This window comes from Periplaneta americana, chromosome 2 (assembly GCF_040183065.1).
Source record: "Periplaneta americana isolate PAMFEO1 chromosome 2, P.americana_PAMFEO1_priV1, whole genome shotgun sequence".
NCBI classification, from domain to species: Eukaryota; Metazoa; Arthropoda; class Insecta; order Blattodea; family Blattidae; genus Periplaneta; species Periplaneta americana.
In genome coordinates this window covers 24,542,770-24,563,410 of record NC_091118.1, presented here as the reverse complement: position 1 = coordinate 24,563,410, position 20,641 = coordinate 24,542,770, and the positions used below count along the sequence as shown (strand labels likewise).

The 20,641-nt window shown below is 37.0% G+C and overlaps 1 protein-coding gene and 1 non-coding gene across 2 annotated transcripts in view; both read left to right on the top strand.

Annotated features, from left to right (window-relative positions):
* LOC138716308 (uncharacterized) overlaps positions 1 to 20,641 on the top strand; it is a 145,119-nt gene that overhangs the window by 69,869 nt on the left and 54,609 nt on the right. The window lies entirely within an intron of this gene.
* On the top strand, positions 18,822 to 18,893 carry TRNAY-AUA (transfer RNA tyrosine (anticodon AUA)). The gene has a single exon. It is a non-coding gene; the product is annotated as a tRNA-Tyr (tRNA).

Genomic DNA, 20,641 nt, shown 5'->3' with positions numbered 1-20,641 from the left:
AAGCACTGTATTCTTCACCTGACATAGGCTAATTTTTTTTTTTACGTGGCGCTACAGCCCGTGGAGGGCCTAGACCGACCAGCCGGCTGCTGGCTTCACGCCCACATGTCGAAGCAGAGGTGGACGATCATCCAACCAGAATGGAGGTATCGTGTGGTTAGCACGATGATCCCCCCAGCCGTTATAGCTGGCATTCGCAACCGGATTTCGCTACCTATCGTAGCTCCCCAAGTGCATCACGATGCTGGATAGGCACCGGTCCCATACACTGGCCGAAATTTCATGAGAAAATTTCTTCCCCCATGAGGACTCGAACCAGCGCGCATTCCGTAACGCGGGTCCTAGGCGGGACGACATAGGCTAATTAAGAACATTAAATCCAGATGTTTAAGATGGGCAGGGCATGTAGCACGTATGGGCGAATCCAGAAATGCATATAGAGTGTTAGTTGGGAGGCTGGAGGGAAAAAGACTTTGGGGAGGACGAGACGTAGATGGGAAGGTAATATTAAAATGGATTTGAGGGAGGTGGGATATGATGATAGAGACTGGATTAATCTTGCTCAAGATAGGGACCAATGGCGGGCTTATGTGAGGGCGGCAATGAATCTCCGGGTTCCTTAAAAGCCAGTAAGTAAGTAAGTATTATTATTATTATTATTATTATTATTATTATTATTATTATCACCGTACCATAGTCGAAAAACTAGATGTGAGAGCCAATTAAGTTACTGCATCTTAATGATATACATCAAAGTACGTTATTGCAACAATCGATTTTCAACTAAGTATATGCGATATTGATTAATATCTTACGCGCAACATCTCGCAAGCCTTTAAACCTCAATCCAAAATGGCAGGCACAGATTTTGAAAATGACATTGTTCGAATCACTCAAATAAACATTAACCCAACTTCAAACATTCCACTAGGAGCCATTTCCCAGACAAATTTCACAGACTGCACAATCAACAACATGTAGCCTATATTTGAAATAAAATAAATTCTGTTCATGTTAATTTTAATATTCCAATAAATTGAGTTCATTTCCTGAGTTTTAATGTGTGTTGCTTTGAGGTTAAAATCTCCATACCAAGCCCTGCAAAAATAAATACTGTGTATACGCCTGCCATCTGTTGCACTGCTCGGGAATACGCTGAAATGACACTCACCCTCGTGCCATCTGTTGCAATAATCGAGAACATGCTAAAAATACACGCATGTTCACCTTTTCATTATCACTAAAGTAACAAGGTAAGGTATTAGTAAAAGCTCGAAACTTAGACATTTAATTATGATCGAAGAGAAAAACAGATATATATGCATCTTGCCTGTAATGATAATTAAGACGCTCGTACAAAAATTATGAAACTCGTTTACGTTTGTTTCATAAACATACTAGCATCTTAATTACGGGTACTATAATTATAGGCGCTTTGCATAATATATTATGATGTAATTTAAGTATTGGAATAGTACATTATGCAACAAGCCTATAATGGTAGTAATTAAGACGCGAGTATGTTTGTTCATACGAGCGTCTTAATTACCATTATAGGCAAGTTTCATACGACTTTTTATGCTCGACCATATTTCTAACTTGAAATTATTCTTAAGTATTCATGTTATGGTTATGTAAGTGAGGAGCGGAACTGACCTTCTAAATTGTGAGATGTGCTCAGACGCGAAAGTATTGATTTTTTCCGAGGAACGAATGTCATTGACCTTGATATAATCTAGAGAATAACATTAACATTAGTCTTGATATAACCTGGAAATTGATTTAGAATTGAAAAACGAGATGACAAATTGAATTTATTTGAATATTATTTACAATTAACGCTAATTATTATAGTAACAGAACATAATCTTCTGCGACAGTATTGGATTTCCAGCCTCCGTGACTTTTCGCTAGTTGTCTTTCGATTGTATATCCGAGAATAATCGATACTTGCGCTTTTATAATGGTACAATGGTGATTTCTCATTGGCTGAACAACTGAACTATAATGAATAGGTGTACATTAATGAGGTACATTAAAGGGCTACTACCAGGTGTACAATTACTACATTTCGGCATGGTCGAGCATAAAATTAATTACCGGTAATGTTTTCCCTGCAATCCTTTATTAAATATAGTCCATATACATATATACACAAAAATATACAATAGAATTACTATGTTTCATATGAATGATCCGTTGATAAGCAAGTAACGTCAGATGTTGAAGTTTTCGTAACATTTTATGTATTTGACATTCGACAATATATGTTTCAAATTAAAACATATTGAGATTTCTCCTTTTTTCATCTAATACCGAGTCTGTGGTTCTGAAATTGTGAATATACCTTCCAAGAGTATCCCTTCTAGACACATACATTTATTCTTTATTTATTCACCAAACTTTATCCTCATTAATGCACTGTAGATGGAAACGCGTTTTTACACAAAATGAATTACACTTGCCACTGCCATCAAGCGTATCTAAACCAAACTAAATTGTGCATAAAGGAAGCTGAAAACGAGTGAACCAATGTAAAATAGAACAAAGGACCACCAAAGAAGCGATGACTGGTCTTTGGTATTTCCTCTTGAAACCCAAATTAAATTGTGCGCGGAGACAAAATAAAAATACAAGCCAACCAGGATACAGCAAAGTGCAGACAGTCACTGACAGACACTAGGGATTTCCCGGCATCTACGACCCCCCACCCAGCTCGTTAAGGAACGCTTTTAGGTTAGGCCAAGGGCTCTCAAACTGTGCGTCGCCGATCTTTGTCTCGGGAGGCTTTTTTTTTCTTTGTGGAAATACAGGGACATCATTTTATTTTTACTTCAATTTTTATTGTACCTGAGTTTTTGAATGTACTTCACTCCCACCCCTTCTACTAATGAAGTTCAACCGTCTTCCACACAGATCCAAGACCGCATATACAGTCATAGTAGCCTTACGGTCATAGTAAACAGTACGTTCCAAAAATGTGTTCTCGTTTTCCAGTGACGAAAGAGCTTTCAATTTTGAATCATTTTCGCACAGGTACTGTCGTCCATTTGCCTACGTCGTATCCCGGTTTCCTCCACCAGCTTTTATTCGCCAGCTAGTAGCTCGGCTGTCTTAGCTCTTTTCTGAGAACATTAATTTCTGTTAGGAATTGGACGTCTACGTAATATTATATGTACAACTGTTTAAAATAACTTACATATAAGGGCCTCGTTAAATAATTAACTGTCACGTGATTTCCTTCCTTTCTATGATCCTGCGACATAACCACTTGGACGGACAGTAGATAGCATGTCTGAGTAATTTTATCTTTTCGGATCGAGCAGAAGTGAAGATTGAATTTACAGTACGTAAGATACTCTTTTATAGAGTAGGTACAGAATTATTTCAACATGAGTTACTAGTACGAAGGACGAAACTGGTAATAGGGATTAGGTACAGTAGTCTACAGTGCGATAATATGTACATTAGAACTGAAGCCTGCATCGAAATGAACGGCCACCATTTTAAAAAATGTGTTTAAATATCCATATTATGATTACTTTTCAATTTAACTTCATTCTCTATATTGTACGCTAATGTGCTGTAGACAGTATAATATACACTGCATAATGAATACGTCCACATGGACAGCTCAGTTCGTGAGTAAAAACACTCATTGTTAATACTGTACTGTATTTTGATTAAACAAAAACCTAACGAAAATGATCAAACTCAAAAGCTCAATATTTCCTAGTTTACGTAAATGGATGAACTACTTTTCTTCCCTCCTATACCTAGTAAAGTGATTTGTTTGTATATTACGCCAGTATCATCGAACTCCAGTCGTGGAAGGGGGTAGCAAACGGCGTTGATCCAGAGGTATAGGCAAGTTAATATTAAAAATGTTAGTAAAAATAAAATTATGTCCCTGTATCATTGCTGCATTAACTTAAATTCGACAATAGTTTCTTAAAAAAACTGAGGCCCAAATTTGAAAAAAAAAACACAGAATAAAGTAATTCACTAAACTGCATATAGATTAATTCAGCCATTTTTAAATAAGCTAAAATGTTCTATGACATCTTACTCCTAAAAGCTCGTCCTTCAAAAAATATTTGTAGCACAATTTTGATATTGGGTTTCAAAATGCTAAGACAAATAATTATATTTTAGGAAATAATTTTAGAGGTAGTATAGAAATATGCAGGCATATTTTTCATTTGACTCAGACGCTGGATGGACATGGTAGTTGATAAATCGTCGTAAAACAAAGCAATAAAAATAGATAAATAAAAATGCATGTTAAATGTTATGTAACGTGTTTTTCACACATTAAAAAGTATTTCAAAGGAATAAATTGAATATTTACTTATTCTTTTTACCAAATTTAACAATCCTTTCCTCTTAAGGCTATGGATCGGTAAAAATAACGAAAAAAACATTTAAAAAAGGTAAATTTTGTTTTTAACTCCAAAAAATAAAATAACGTCTCAGTTTTCTAAATCTGTGCTTACTTTGGCCCTGTGATAATTTAAAAAGCCTTGGATGTATTTAAAGGGAGCAGCTGCAGCCCTTTGAACTGACACTCAGCCGCCATTCTGACAGACTTTGTTTTTCTTTCTAACTAATTTTACTTTTCATTCAGCTCATATTTTCTCGCTGATATGTAGGAGAAAAATGTGTGTGGTTGATCTGTATAGGAAGGGAGGATATCGATAGTATATATCATATATGCATGCTGTACTTTGATTCTCGTTTTCTCGATTTTCCAATTTTCAACATTTTGTAACATTCAAAATGCTCTAATGAATGCAGTTTTTCTCCAGTCTCAGTGAAACTTTGCACAGAAGTCCATAAAAGCATGTGAAGTAATCTGACACATATGGTTCTTTATTTATTTATTGGTCTGACCCAATATTTTGGCTTTGCCCTGCGACACATAAAATTTAAAATGAAAAATTATATAAACAGGTTTCAGACAAAATTGATTAAGATATAAGAAAAAAATAGAACCAAACATAGGCCTAATTTAAATTGAATGTACACCATAAAGATGCTGGCGAAATATCGCTACAGAAAATTTTATTATGGTGGTGACGATGGCATCTTGAAGATCTCTCGTCAGCTTGTATTTTTCCCTCCACCTTACAAAGGCTTTCGGAATGGTGCCTCTCGCTCCGAAGAAGAGACCGGTAACTGTGAAAGTATTCAAATCATCATGTGTTGAGGATGTGATTAGTTTAAAAAAAAATTGAAAGGGTAAATATTTTTTCATAAAAAGTAATTGGAAATATATGAAAAGCGTGTGTCATATTTTACATACATCTATCAGGAATAAATTAAGCATAAATTTAAAGAAAATTTTAAACCATGAAAACAGTATTTATAAAAATAAAATTAATTATAAGTGAAGTAATTGGAGTATTAAACTGAAAATTTGTGTCTTGCATATCCATATTGTAAAAAAATACGTGGTAAAAGTTTCAGAGTAATTGATGTAAAAATGTAGAAGTTAGAAATTTCATAGGTCAGGTTTTCGACGTCTTCTATATTTTGTAAAAAATTGATAAATATAATCACTAGAAACTTCGCCAAGAACAGAGAGGAGACCGAGTGTGTACCCTATAGCAAGCAAGCTGAAGGCCAAATAGAAATGATATACTGAGAAAACAAAATATCCATCGTTATTGCCGGAAAAACCACTTTCAGTCTTAGACAAATTCATATACCTGAATCGTGACTTCACGTCATTTGACACTTTCTGTATTAATCCAGTTTCGAAGGACCTAAGTATAATGTCATTAAACCTAAACAAAAATGGACTTCCCTTGCGAAGGTACATTGTAAAATGTAGACTATAAATCCTCTCTTCTATCGTGCAAAGCTGAGGGGCATCGCTTCCAACTGGCAGGGCTGCCAAAGTAAGAAATTCCGTATGGGTCGTGTAACCTATGAAAGCAACATTTTTTTCAGTAAGATAATCAAGAATACATCCTGATGTATCCTTACATTCTTGCTTTTTCATAGTTATTCTGCTGCAAAATTCTGGCAACGAAGTCATTAAAAACTTCTCAGTAGTTACCTGATACTTGTATGTAAGTCCAGATTGGTATAACATTTCCAGGGATTCAATTTGATTGCCCACTCCAGGATTGACGAGAACGCTTGTGAAGAGAGATTGAAAAATAGTGGTGATAGCAAAACAGTACCACATCAAGCACACAAAAACACATCTGACACTCGAGGTTTTTGGTATTTGAGATGCAGTTATTCCCAAATTCACTGCCAACACTGCAAAGACACAGGAAGAAACACTCCTGTAAACACTGGACTCCTGTGTGCCGTAAGTTTTAGCCATCAGCGGGATTGTCAAAGTCACTATTATGAGCACTGAAGCCATTCCTATCCAAACAGGGAGTTTAAATATTTCCGCGACTTTCTTCATCCTAGGAATTGGAGAACCGCACGGTACGTACCACTGCATTATTTCATTCATATAGGAAGTTGTGGGGTCAGCAAACGCGTATATAAGTTCATGAAGAGGACAAGCACCGAACATAACATCTATCGTACCTTTCTCGAGCTCGTTCATTGCCAGAAAGCGTGCTTGTATAGGATCCTCTAAATATATGTATTTGTAAACTGGAGTTATATTCATACTATGTGCAATAAATTTAAAATATTCTACTTCTAGACCTGAATACTGAAGCTGCATTTCACCTTTTTCATCCGTGTAGTTGCGTACTGATGCCAAAATTGGTGGAGCGTCAAGAACAGATACATTTACTGGACAACCATTAAGTTGTATGGGAAATTTATTCGGAATCGGCTGAGAACATTCCAAAATCAATCCATTAGTGCCAAAAATCCAACGCTCAACTAGAACAGTATCAATATTTGCACATTTATTCCCATTGTAAGGAATCCACTTATACAAATGAAAGCCGAATGCCATTTTTTCAGTTGATTTATGCAATTTGTCGTAAGAATTACTTTCTGGAAGTAATATAAGGCCATCAGTAATCGTATATTCATTCCACAACTTCACAGCAACTTCATGAGCAATTATATTGGTAAATTTGGCCAGTTTTCCGATTACTATGACCAGATATCGTGCCCTGGGATTCCAGCAGGAAATCATCTTGCTCTCTTCCAGCTGTTCGATGACATTTTCCATGGCATCAGTCTCTCCATTTCCAATCCTTGCAACTATTACATAGAATCTGGGTGCCACATAAGAATCCATTATAAAATCCATTGTTTCTTTTCCCGCGCAAGACATCTGTAAAAGCCAAAGCATTTTCTTGTTTAGTTCTCGCATCAAACAGTATATTATATTTAAGTCATCGTCTTGTGGTAGGAGTTCTCTTTTAGTCGACTCTCTCACACTGGTATCTTCTTCCACTCTTGGTAATGAGATGAGTAATAGATGTCCTGGTTTCAAATCCTGATGAATTATGGTGACGATGCGTGACATGAAGTGATGTTCCTCTGTAGTCAAGGTTACGGGTTCGGTAACCACAAATAAATACGTTGTCGATAAGAACAGAAAGATCCTTCCATTCATCTGTGGAAAAAATAATTATTCAAATTGGAATATGTTATTATATATTTTTTCAAGTAGTAAAATTTTGCATATAGAAGAATGAAAAAAAATTATCGGAAAGAACTTCATTTGATTCACTGAAGTCTATAGAAAGTAGAGGCTGGTCCACAATAAACCGGGAACCGTAACGAGAACGAGAAGTGGAGGACGTGAACGTAAAGATTTTTTATTCACAATAAACGGAGAACGGAAACGACTACGCATATCGACATGCATGTTAATAACGATATGTACAGTAAAGTCGCTATTACGCATTCTGATGTTATTTGTGTAGACCCTATAACAAAACAACGATGTTCTCTCAAGAGTACAAGCCAGTCAACATAAACACAGGTTAACCAACTTAAAAAATTTTGTGACACAATTTATTTAAGAATCCATTTCACGCGGTAATCTGGTCAAATATACACGTAGCATATTGAAAGTTATTCTACTGAATTTCTGAGTTAGTTAGTCACGATGAATGAAGAAGAAATTATATCACGGCCTCCTTGCTACAAAATATACGACGATCAAATAGCTTTAAGGTACAACACAGTGAATCTATTAGGCTTTGATCAGAAACGAGAACGGCAAAGTATGACTTTCACGTTCCCTTTCCCGGTTTCCGGGAAGCTTCTTGTTAATTGTGAATGCTTACATTTAAATACAGGTATATTTATTTCCGTTCTCGTTTTATTTGTCGTTTTCGTTTCCGGTTTATTGTGAACCAGGCCTTACTATAATTTTTGAGCGGAATAAGGAATAATTATAGAAATAAAAAATCTTGAAAACAACAATAAATGGACACGTGAGCGACATTTTTGCGGTTCTTCTATTACACGTGTTATGTGGGCGAAGTTTCATGAATGAAATGAGACACAGCCTACACCAAATTTTGAAATTCTCAAACGACAGTCCTTCACATTCTATCATAAAGTTATGTAAGCTGAATTGTATAGTAGTGGCAAAAAAACTGTACCAACCCTTGTAGCTGATTTCAGAGCCTTGTTCACTCCACAGCACGATAGACTGGTAACCAAGATTTTCGTGGTTCGAATCCTGCCTGGGAAGAAAACTTTTTTTTTTTTGTTCTTTATTTAAATTTATTCCCAATATTTTTCGATTGCTGGTAAAATTCATGTTCTGGGAATAATAAGTTAATTAAGTAGTAAAAACACTGAAATAAAGAAATAAATAAATTTTATTTAATATTTGCGAAATTCCTTTCCTTTCGGTTTAGTGAATTATTTAACAAAAGTCTTACTTCGCGATAAATGCTAAGAGAGTTTGATACAGGAGAAATGACGTGATGCCAGACGCTGCTCAACGTGTTTTCATATGTTCTATGGTGTGAGAACTCGTTTTCACTAAAGGCCTACCCATTATTTCCCTGCGGAGAGTGCCAAGAATTCTGTCTATAGCAGGAGCGGTTTGATTTACTTAACACTCATGCGTTGTTCTTCGAATTAGGACATGACTGAATTAATCGATTCTGCAGTAATGTTCTCTTGTTTTGGGCATATATTTTTTTCTTTTATTTTTTTTCCTTCTTTATGCGTAAATATTTTGCTACATCTAGTGCAACTATTTCTTTCGACGTTGAGCGCGGTATTCTTGTCGTAGCTATGTTTATTTATTATTTTTTTTGCAATAACTGAGTCATAAGATTGTCCTCCTCATGCCTTAAAGTGTTTGTTACACATTTTGAATGATGTTATAGCTATATAGCTATGTATGGGTTCACCGTGTCCAATTGGTGACATACAGCATTCATTTTCATAATCACTATCAATATTTCGTGACACAGACTCCCAAAGACGCCACATGAGGGTTTATACAGGGACATCATTTTATTTTTACTTCAATTTTTACTGTACCTGAGTTTTTGAATGTACTTCACTCCCACCCCTTCTACTAAGGAAGTTCCAACTCCACACAGAACCAAGATCGCAGATAGTAAGCAGTACTGAGTTACTGAGTACAGTACGTTCCAGAAATATGTTCGCGTTTTCCAGTGACGAAAGAGCTTTCAATATTGAATCATATTTTCGCACAGGTACTGTCCGTTTGCCTACGTCGCATCCCGATTTCCCCCACCTGCTTCTGCTCGCCCCTCTGTAATAGCTGGGCTGTGTTAGCTCTTTTCTGAAAACATTAATTTCTCTTAGGAATTGGAAGTTTACGTAATATTATACAGGTGTTTAATTTAACTTAAATAAAAGGGCCTCGTTAAGTAATTAACTGTCACGTGATTTCTTTCCTTTCTACAATCCTGCGGCATAACCACTTGGACGGACAGTAGATAGCATGTCTGAGTAATTTTATATTTTCGGGTCAGGCAGAAGTGAAGATTGAATTTACAGTACGTAGAGTAGGTACAGAATTATTTCAACATGAGTTACTAGTACGAAGGACGAAACTGGCAATTGGAATTAGATGCAATAGTCTATAGTGCGATAATATGCACAAAAGAACTGAAGCCTGTATCGAAATGAACGGCCACCATTTTCAAAACTGTGTTTAAATATTCATATTATGATTATTTTTCAATTTAACTTCTTTCTCTATATTGTACGCTAATGTGCTGTAGACAGTATAATATACACTGCATAATGAATACGTTCGCATGGATAACTCACTTCGTGAGTAAAAACACTTATTCTTAATACAGTACTGTACTTTGATTAAAGAAAAACCTAATGAAAATTATCAAACTCAAAATCGCGATATTTCCTAGTTTACGTAAATGGATGAACTACTTTTCTTCCTTCCTATACCTAGTAGAGTGATTTGTGTTTTACGCCAGTATCATCGAACTCCATTCTTGTAGGAGGGAGCAAGCGGTGTTTCCGGTTCTCTAAAGGTATAGACAGGTTAATATTAAAAATGTTAGTAAAAATAAAATGATGTCCCTGTATTTCCTTTAACTATTCCCAACACAAAACTTAGTTTCAACCCATGCGCGTAGACTAGTTAACTACTCGTCTCCTCACTGAAACTTCGGAATTTTCCGCGCACGACACTAGCGTCTGATTTGCATTATTTTGTGGTCAAATGTAACTGAGAAATGAAATAACTTCATAAATATATCTGCGACAAAAAATTAAGTACATTATCCAGGGTGTTTCCGAATTGGTGTTACAAACTTTCAGGGATGATGGTGAAGGGTACATGTATCAATTTTAGATAAGGAACCATGGTCCGGAAATGACTGAGTCAAAAGTTATAAGCAAAACTACTCCTCCATTTCACTAGGACTGATCGACTGGACACTGCAACTTGTACAGTCGATCAGTCCTAGTGAAGTGGAGGAGTGCACGAGAGCGGAATAAGCAGACCTGATTTTCGAATACGGATGAGCCAATGGGAACAGTAGACAAGCTCACAGATTGTATCGGGCCGAGTACCCACGTAGGAGATATCCGGCCCATACCATTTTTTCACGACTGTTCCAAAAGTTTAGGGAAGGGGGGCACGTGGTGCCAAATTACAATTCCATTTTCACACAACATTTCCGGACCATGGTTCTTTATCTCAAATTGATACATGTACCCTTCGCAATCATCCCTGAAAGTTTGTAACACCAATTCGGAAACATTCTGTATATCATGTTTCATAGCCTATACTGTATTTTCACAATTCTACTCAAAGAAACATTTCACACAAAATTAATTTTCAACAAAATGTGACTATAACCGCTAGAGGAGTTTTTAAATGCGTATGGCAATGGTGCCAATGTCTGGATAGATTAATAAGCGAGTTTTCAAAAGTTAGAGAATTAAAGACAGGTTAGGATTGTTTTGGTCAGACTCTTAGTATGTCTAGCATATATGCCTTTTTGTAGATAAGTAAATAAATACTTAAATTTAACATGGCGAAGAATGGAGTGCTTCCGCAGCAATGATTATCAAAAATCGTACCTTGAATCGTAGCGAAGAATGGAGTGCAACATCATGGTGGTATCACTGGAGTACATATTGTGACAGCTGCAACGGGGTTTGAACACGCGTCCGACAGGGCGCGCGGCAGACGAAACGCTGGCACGGGGAGCATCTGCATGCTGAAGGGCAGAGGGGGTGTATTACGTCAACGCGACGAGGGGAGGGTGCGCGCGCAACTGCTGCGTGCGGAGTGAAGGGGGGACGGACCCTCCCGACTCTTCGAGAAGTCCGTCGAAGTGGAAAAATCGGGAATTCGAACTTTCCAGGCTACGTCGCTGTGATTATAAAAGAAGAAGCGCGAGGGAACTCGGACAGTGTGTGATTCATGATTAGTTCAGTCAGTAGCCAGTGAACAGAGCAAGCCAGCCAGTCTTGTGTACCGGAGATCGACTCGAGTGTGCGTCCGCAACTGTGTCAGCATCGAAGGCCTGAGTTCGAGTGCAGTGGACCGCAGTTGGAGGGACCTGAGTTCGAGTACAGTGGGCTGTCTCTGAAGGTCTGTGGTTCGAGATACCGTGAACTCGAGTGACTGTGCTAGAAGAACTGTGAACTGAGAACTGACAGATCTGATTTGTAAATAGTGTTTTGTAAATATTAGTTAAGATTAATAGTTCATTGTTGTTCGTAATAGTCCAAGTAAATTGTCATTGTCGTCAGTGGAGTGCACTAATGAACGCTGTGTTACTGTGTAGAAGGTGAAGAGTTATTGTTGTGACAATAAATTACATTGTTGTTGATTTGAAATAAATTATTCGTGTGTGAAACCGTCTGATTAAAGAATCGGTTGCAATTTTTGGGGCGAGTTGAGTGGGCTTATAAGTTTCACAGAGATCACATTGTCTCTGGGTTGGTTTGCTACAATTTAGAGCATATTTTTAATTACTTAAGTAGTTTTTTCGTCCGTGTCTTTGGTGTGGCAAAGTAGACCTACAGTACGTAAGTTTCATATCTTCTTATTCAAATGTTTTTTTGTTATTTTACGACGCTTTATATGAAAGTTACCCAACATTTTGCTCTTAATGGTTTGAGGGAAAATCCGGAAAAAACCTCAACCAGGTAACTTGACCCATCCAGGATTTGAACCTGGGTCCGCTCGTTTCACGGTTTTGGCATGCTAACCGTTGGACTTTATTCAAGTATTGCAACAGCATTTTTATTCTTATAAATGTACAATATTAGTCAATGAACAGTACATGAAACTACACACTTACGTTACCATCGTTAACTCAATCTTACCTTTTATGAAGAGTAATTATTAGAAATTCACATGTTATAATATTATTTATTAGCGAGCACTTCTTATTTATTTCGTAATCCGTACATGAGTGAATAAAGCCTTTTACGTAGACATATCACATTACAAAACTGTCAAAAAAGGAAAAGACGCAAAGGCTTGTAATGTGTTTTTGATAGCATAATGGAACTACATCACCGCTCTTTGCATTCTTCCAAAGTACGTTATAGACAGTCGAACTCTTGCATTAAAATTTTGTGTTTGTATGATAGTGCACGACCAATGTTGTGAACATAACATCTTTCTCCAATCGGTTTCCATGGTAAAATATATGAAAGCAATAAAAGTAAAATTAGGCCTAAGTTACGTTTACGTACGTGGCATCCATAGGTCCAGTGGCGGCTCGTGGGTATTGAATTAAGGGGGGCTGCATACAAAAATAAACCAAGCAACTTACTTTATTTAAAGATTAGATCCATGCGCCTTATCTTGTAAGTTGTGTTTAAATGAGACAGGCTCATGTTAGTAGATCTACTGGCATTTAAAAGAATCCTGCGGACAAAATTCCGGTCGACGCTGATATAATCCCTGCTGTTGCGAGTGTCGTTAAATAAACCATAATTTAATTTTTTATATGCAGATTTGAACCTTAGAAATATCTAACTGGCGATGTTGTAGTTGGTTGTATTATATATATATATATATATATACATACATGATACATCAATAAATGAAAAAAATAATTGAGCCAGAAATTGAATTCAGGATAATTCAAGAGTACGCACCAGAGCGCTTGCCTCATTTATTGTGATGTTAGATGTTTTAGATTCCATTATGGTTTGAAAACATACTAGCAATGGCTCCTTCTTCTCATGAACAAAATTTACTGTTCTTATTTTAAATCCATCTTGTTGCCCCAGCTGATGGAATTGTCTTTGAAACACATTAATCTAATTCAGACTGTATGGAGATCGAGAGAAGAAAGCAGGGATATTGGATAATTTAGCAAAAAATATGCGAGCCTTTGTATTTTGTTTAGCGGCTCTTTCCATTATGAGATTCAACTGATGGGCACTTAATTTCACATTTCTCCTGAATCGTTAAGGTACTGAACTGAATAGACTGTAAATATTGTACAGAATTAAACATTGTTCCACTTGTTATACTCACAACATTAAAGAAAATGTATTTAAAACTGCGCGCTACTGACAAACTGCTGCAAACTTTGCAGCGCCTGGAAAGTCTGGATTCACGGCAAGGGGCAGCAGGGAGGAGGGGTAAAACTAACGCGCAAAGCATCCGAGACGAGACTGGCAGCTCCAGAGGAAGAAGTGGCTTCACCCTATAGTCCTTGTCTCTGGTTTCGCTCTGGCAGCAGCAGGGGAGGAAGTGACTTCACTAACGATTGCGTGCATGTCATTGAGAGCGAAATGTTTTTAAAAATTCGAGCTGCTAAATAAAGACTGTATAATAAATGTTTTTCACAACATAAAACGAGACAAGGGCCACAAATGTCTGGGGGTGCTGCAGCTCCGCAGCCCCTCTTCGAAAGCCGCCCCTGCATAGGTCCATTGTACATAATCCCATTTTAACGACACTATATCAACTAAGCGACCATAGAATGTCGGTGAACTCACAACAGAGTGATAGTGTTCTTGCAAGCCTGGACGTGTACCATGATTAAGTTGATATTCGCCTCATAGGTGAGGATACCACCGAAATAACCCAGCCAGATAATAGATTCAACCAAAACGTCTATTTCAAAATTTTCGTTGAATTCACGTTTTGCCACACTTGAACAAAGAAACGTGATATAGACCATACAGTTTGAATGATGTCTGTACGCTTATCTAGTAATTTTCTCTAACCTATTCATATTCGTTATCTATGAGTCAGTTTGTCACGGAATGATGTACAGTAGTGGCAAAAAAAACCGGACCAACCCTTGTAGCTGATTTCAGAGTCACAGATTCAAATTTTGCTAGTCACAAAACACATCCATCTTGTATAATTAATTGTAACAATGGGATTTATTGAATTTGTTCGATTCTTACCGTCTTTTGTTTCCTTCAGTGCCTCAAACTTACAGTCGAAAAAGTTTGAGAGTTTTATTTTCATCTGGCATCAATATTACATTTCTACCTCTATTCGGCAAAGATAACTGCGTATTTTTACATTAAATAGCAGTACATACCTCTGGCTTCACTATCCATATTGAAATTACCACTGTTTGACACAATACACAACACAGGATTCTTTTGTATCAGCTACAAGGATCGGTCCGGTTTCTTTTGCCACTACTGTACATGAAAAATATAATAATTTTAGTAGTAGTCTGTCTGTGCCCTCGATCCGACCAGACATTGTACAAAATCAGAAACTGTGCTATCTCATAAGTTCTCAATGGGGCAAAGATTCTCTATGTCTGCAATACACTAGAGGAATTATGTATGTATATATGTATTTTTATTTTAGTAGGTTGTTTTACGACGCTTTACCAACATCTTAGGTTATTTAGATTTGGTGATAATGCCGGTGAAATGAGTCCGGGATCCAGCACCGAAAGTTACTCAGCTCATATTGGGTTGAGGGAAAACCCCAGAAAAAACCTCAACCAGGTAACTTGCCCTGACCGGGAATCGAACTCCGGCTACCTGGTTTCGCGACCAGACGCGCTAACCGTTACTCCACAGATGTAGACTGTCTATATGTATGTATGTATGTATGTATGTATGTATGTATGTATGTATGTAACCCAGCGTTCCGATGCTTAAATTTCGTCATCAGGGAAGTATCAACAATCAGGAAATTAAACAAATTATAGGCCTAAGCTTATTTATAATCTGTAGATTTAGATAGTTAATTTCATTAATAGTCATTAACAGTTTTGCATCAATTTTATTGTATACTAAGATTAACAATTCACCTTATCTATACTAATAATAAATCTGTAGCTGAAATTTTTCTGGTAATTTTCGATTTTCCAAAAATAATTGGTCCTAACATATATAATTAACCACCCTGAAACCAAAAATCGCTTTTTTGAAATTTTTGTTTGCATGTCTGTCTGTCTGGATGTTTGTTACCTTTTCACGTGATAATGGCTGACCCGATTTATATGAAAATTGGAATATAAATTAAGTTCGTTGTAACTTAGAATTTAGGCTATATGGCATTCAAAATATGTTATTTAAAAGCGGGGTTATAAGGGGCTTGAATTAAATAAATCGAAATATCTCCCTTATTACTAATTTTCATGAAAAATATTACATAACAAAAGTTTCTTTAAAACTAATTTCCGATAAGTTTTATTCAATGCAAAATTTTGATAGGACTGATATTTAATGAGATAAATGAGTTTCAAAATTACAATAACAACGCCATCTAAGGCAGTGTAATGAAATAAAAAACAAATGACTTCGTCTATAAGGGGCCTTGGACAATAACAATCGAAAGCTATGAAACATAGCCTACAGAGAATGTTTCTGTGTTTGTATGAAGTAATATCGCAAGCTAAATTAACCGATTTGTATAATTAATTATTAATTCACCATTGGAAAGTGTAGTTTCTCTAGATGGACATAATGCTATAATGTTATTACAGTAACTTCTGAGTGAATCGAGGAGAGGTAAGATTAAAATAGCTTCTTATGCACAAAAACTTGATAGGCATTCGTTTCCTGTATTTCCTAAAATATTTTTTATAACCAAATGAGTGGTCTCTGGATCAAAATGATCGCATTTTATTTTTTTTTTATATAATTAAAGTAACATAAACGATTTATCCTTCTATCAAACACGAATGTTCCCTGGATCAAATGTCCTATTTTAATTATGTAATTACTTTATATTTATTTCTAATGGGTGCAGCGGAGCGCACGGGTACGGCTAGTTATATATAAAATAAGACCTTACTAAAAATAAGCGTCACTTCGCGTGTGACGTCATATTTTTTTTTTATAGAAAATCTTCTTTTTCATATAAAACGTCACTTTAATTTCTTCAACTAACCCTATGTGTGACTGCAAAAAATTTATACGGATAAGTCCTGCAAAATGAAGGGACATTATACTACCTGAATTCAACATTTGTAACGTGTATTTGTAACGGTAATAAGTGGACAGAATTGTAACTGCTACGAAGATAAGATGCATAGAATACCGTGAAAATAAGAATTGTGTTAATGGTAAATAGTGTCTGTTTTAACGCATTTTGATGTTGTGGACATTACTTGGCTTATTAGATGTAGAGATCTGGCGTTGCACATATTTCCCCATTAAGATAATGATGGAGATCCTTGAATGTTTGTCACGCATGCAACGCTCAAAGGAAGCACTACGGACTTATCTACGATCGCTTGTTGGCCATTATCGGTTTGTACACAATGGCGTAACTCAGATCGACACAACCCTAGGCCACTTGGCTGGAAAATGCTAACTAAAGGGATTGTAAACGAGATCTGTACTGAGTAGAAGCATGTTCACGAAGTAGGCCTACTTTTGTCTTTCATACAATTCCATTCCACCGTCTATTATACTTTTATTGTACTGTCTTACTATAGAAAATGACACGAAAAAGTATTTCGACGCTGCAAAAAAAGAATTTACTTTAACATTTCAGTGAAAATACGTATTTTGAGCATTGCTGACACCAATACTAGACGGTTCCGTAAACTGGGGTTACTTTGAACACGGAGGAAACTTTGAACATTTTTTCAGAAAATCATATTTAGCTTCCTACATGCTGTACTTGCGTTATAAATGGGGGTAAATTATCATAAATCATTCTCATACCAAATTTACCTCCACTTATAACAAGTGGAGCATGTGGAAATCTAAATATAATTTTCTGAAAAATAGTACATTATGCAACGAGCCTATAATGAAGGCAATTAAGAATCGAGTATGGATATTTATGAAACGAGCGCAAGCGAGTTTCATAATTTTCATACGAGCTTCTTAATTACCATTATAGGCGAGTTTCATACGACTTTTTATGCTCGACCATATTTCTAACTTGATATTATTAATTTTCTTTGTATCTGACCTTGACCAATGTCCCGTATGTTGTGAGATGTGCGCAGACGCGAAAGTATTGATTTTTTCCGAGGAACAGATGTCCACATTGACTTTGCTAGGCCATAAGAACCTACAGAGGTAACATTCAAATTCAATTAGACATTGAAAAACGAGATGACAAATTGAATTTATTTGAATATTATTTACAATTAACGCTAATAATTATAGTAACAGAACATAACCTTCTGCGACAGTATTGGATTTCCAGCCTCCGTGACTTTTCGCTAATTCTCTTTCGATTTCATATCCGAGAATAATCGATACTTGCGGTTTTATAACGGTAGAAAGCTGACCTGTCATTGGCTGAACAGTTGTAACCTGAGTCGTCATTGGCTGAAAGACCTGACCTTTAATGAGTAGGTGTACTTTAATGACATGCATTAAAGGTCTGCTACCAGGTGTATAATTACTACATTTCGGCATGGTCGAGCATAAAATATATTATTTTAATGTACCGAAGTACATATGATATTTCCATGCAGATATTCTGCGTCATCATACGATGAAAGAGTAATGGAACGGAGAAAAATTCCCTCCGGCGCAGGGATTTGAACCCGGGTTTTCAGCTCTACGTGCTGATGCTTTATCCACTAAGCCACACTGGATACCCACCCCGGTGTCGGATAGAATCGTCTCAGTTTAAGTTCCAACTCTTGGGTTCCCTCTAGTGGCCGCCCTCTGCACTACGTCATAGATGTCTATGAACGTAGGACTAAAGTCCACACATGTGCTGAGGTGCACTCGTTATGAGTGACTAGTTGGTCGGGATCCGACGGAATAAGCACCGTCTTAAATCACGAAGTGATTTACGCATATCAAATATATTATTTTAATGTACCGAAGTACATATGATATTTCCATGCAGATATTCTGCGTCATCATACGATGAAAGAGTAATGGAACGGAGAAAAATTCCCTCCGGCGCCGGGATTTGAACCCGGGGAACCCAAGAGTTGGAACTTAAACTGAGACAATTCTATCCGACGCCGGGGTGGGTATCCGGTGTGGCTTAGTGGATAAAGCATCAGCACATAGAGCTGAAAACCCGGGTTCAAATCCCGGCGCCGGAGGGAATTTTTCTCCGTTCCATTACTCTTCCATCTTCTGAAAAAATGTTCAAAGTTTCCTCTGCGTTCAAAGTAGCCCCAGTTTACGGTTAAATAAATAATGCACATAATTTTTTTTCATTCAAAGTTTGTTTTATTACAAATCCAAATATATCACATTATTTTCCAATTAATTAGCTACGAAGACTTATTTTTCCACGTAGTCTCTATTGAAATCTATGGCCCTACGCCTACTCGATGTTAGAGCCTGTACGCCATCTCGGTACCATTCAGCTGATCTTCCTCTCAGCTACATCCTGACGTCTCCTATGACCTGCTTCGCACGAATCGTATCCTTCAGGTGACCAAACAAAAGAAAGGCAGATAGTGCCAGATCTGGACTGTAGGGCGGATGAGGAAAGACAGTCCACCCAAGTTTTGTGATTTCTTGACGAGTGCGCACGCTTGTGTATGGCCTCTCACATTGTCATGGAGAAGGAGAATTTTGTTGATCCACAGAGATGTCGACTTGAACAGCAAGTTGTTTGAATGTTATTCGCCTGTTGTCCCGAATAAGCCTATCATTACGTTCAACTATTTCCGGTTACAGCAGCATGTGGTTGTCCCGAGCGTGGAAGATCTGACAGTGTCGCTTTACCTCGTTCTGTCGCTCACACTATGCTAACCCAACGACTGACAGTAGGCCTACTCCTATTCACTGTTTCATCCTCATAGACATGTTTAAACATATGTGAATGTATGCAAATGGTTTCCTGCTCCGCAAAGAGAAATTGAATCACAGCTCTCTGCTTTGTACGTGTTTCACGTGCAGTAGCCATTTTAAAACTGGATTAAGTGAGATATGGTCCAGTTTGCAATAGGTCCTCTCTACGAAAATGTCCAATGTTTAGAAATGTCCACAGGAGAATGGAGAAAGTTACACAACGCAGAACTGCACGCATTGTATTTTTCACCTGACATAATTAGGAACATTATATTATATTAAGATGGCATGGTATGTAGCAGGTATGGGCGAATCCAGAAATGCATATAGCGTGTTAGTTGGGAGGTCTGATGGAGAAAGATCTTTGGGGAGGCCGAGACGTAGATGGGAGGATAATATTAAAATGGATTTGAGGGAGGTGGGATATGATAATAGAGACCTGATTAATCTTGCACAGGATATGGCAGGCTTGTGTGAATGAGATGAAGGTGATAATGCCAACGAAATTAGTCCAGAGTCCAGCGCCGAAATTACCCAGCATTTGCTCTTACCCCCGGAAGAAAAATCTCGACCAGATACCTTGTCCCAACCATGATTTGAACCCGGGCCTACTCGTTTCACAGTCAGATATGCTGTTATTCCACATATGTTGATATTTTTTCTACTTATTAGCGAAATTAACCTTATGACTGTGAAGGGAGAGAAAGAAGTAAAAAGGTATTTGAATTGAACAGAAAATGAATAACTGATCATTCCTAGATACTAAGGAGTCAAGGAATTCCAACATGCGCTCATGTTTCATAGATAAGTTAATCCATTCACTCAGTAATAGTAGTAGTAGCAGCAATAGTAGTAGTATTAATTACAGTATTACAATAATACGTAATAGAAATCTGTAAGTAACGGAATCCTGCGGATTCATAATTCATTTCCGTTATAGGCAGGTTTCCGTTACTTACAGGTTTATATAAGAAAATGTATTAGCACGTACCTTAGATATCAGGTGAAAACGGCTCTATCATTTATAAAATTATTCTATGTTTCATTC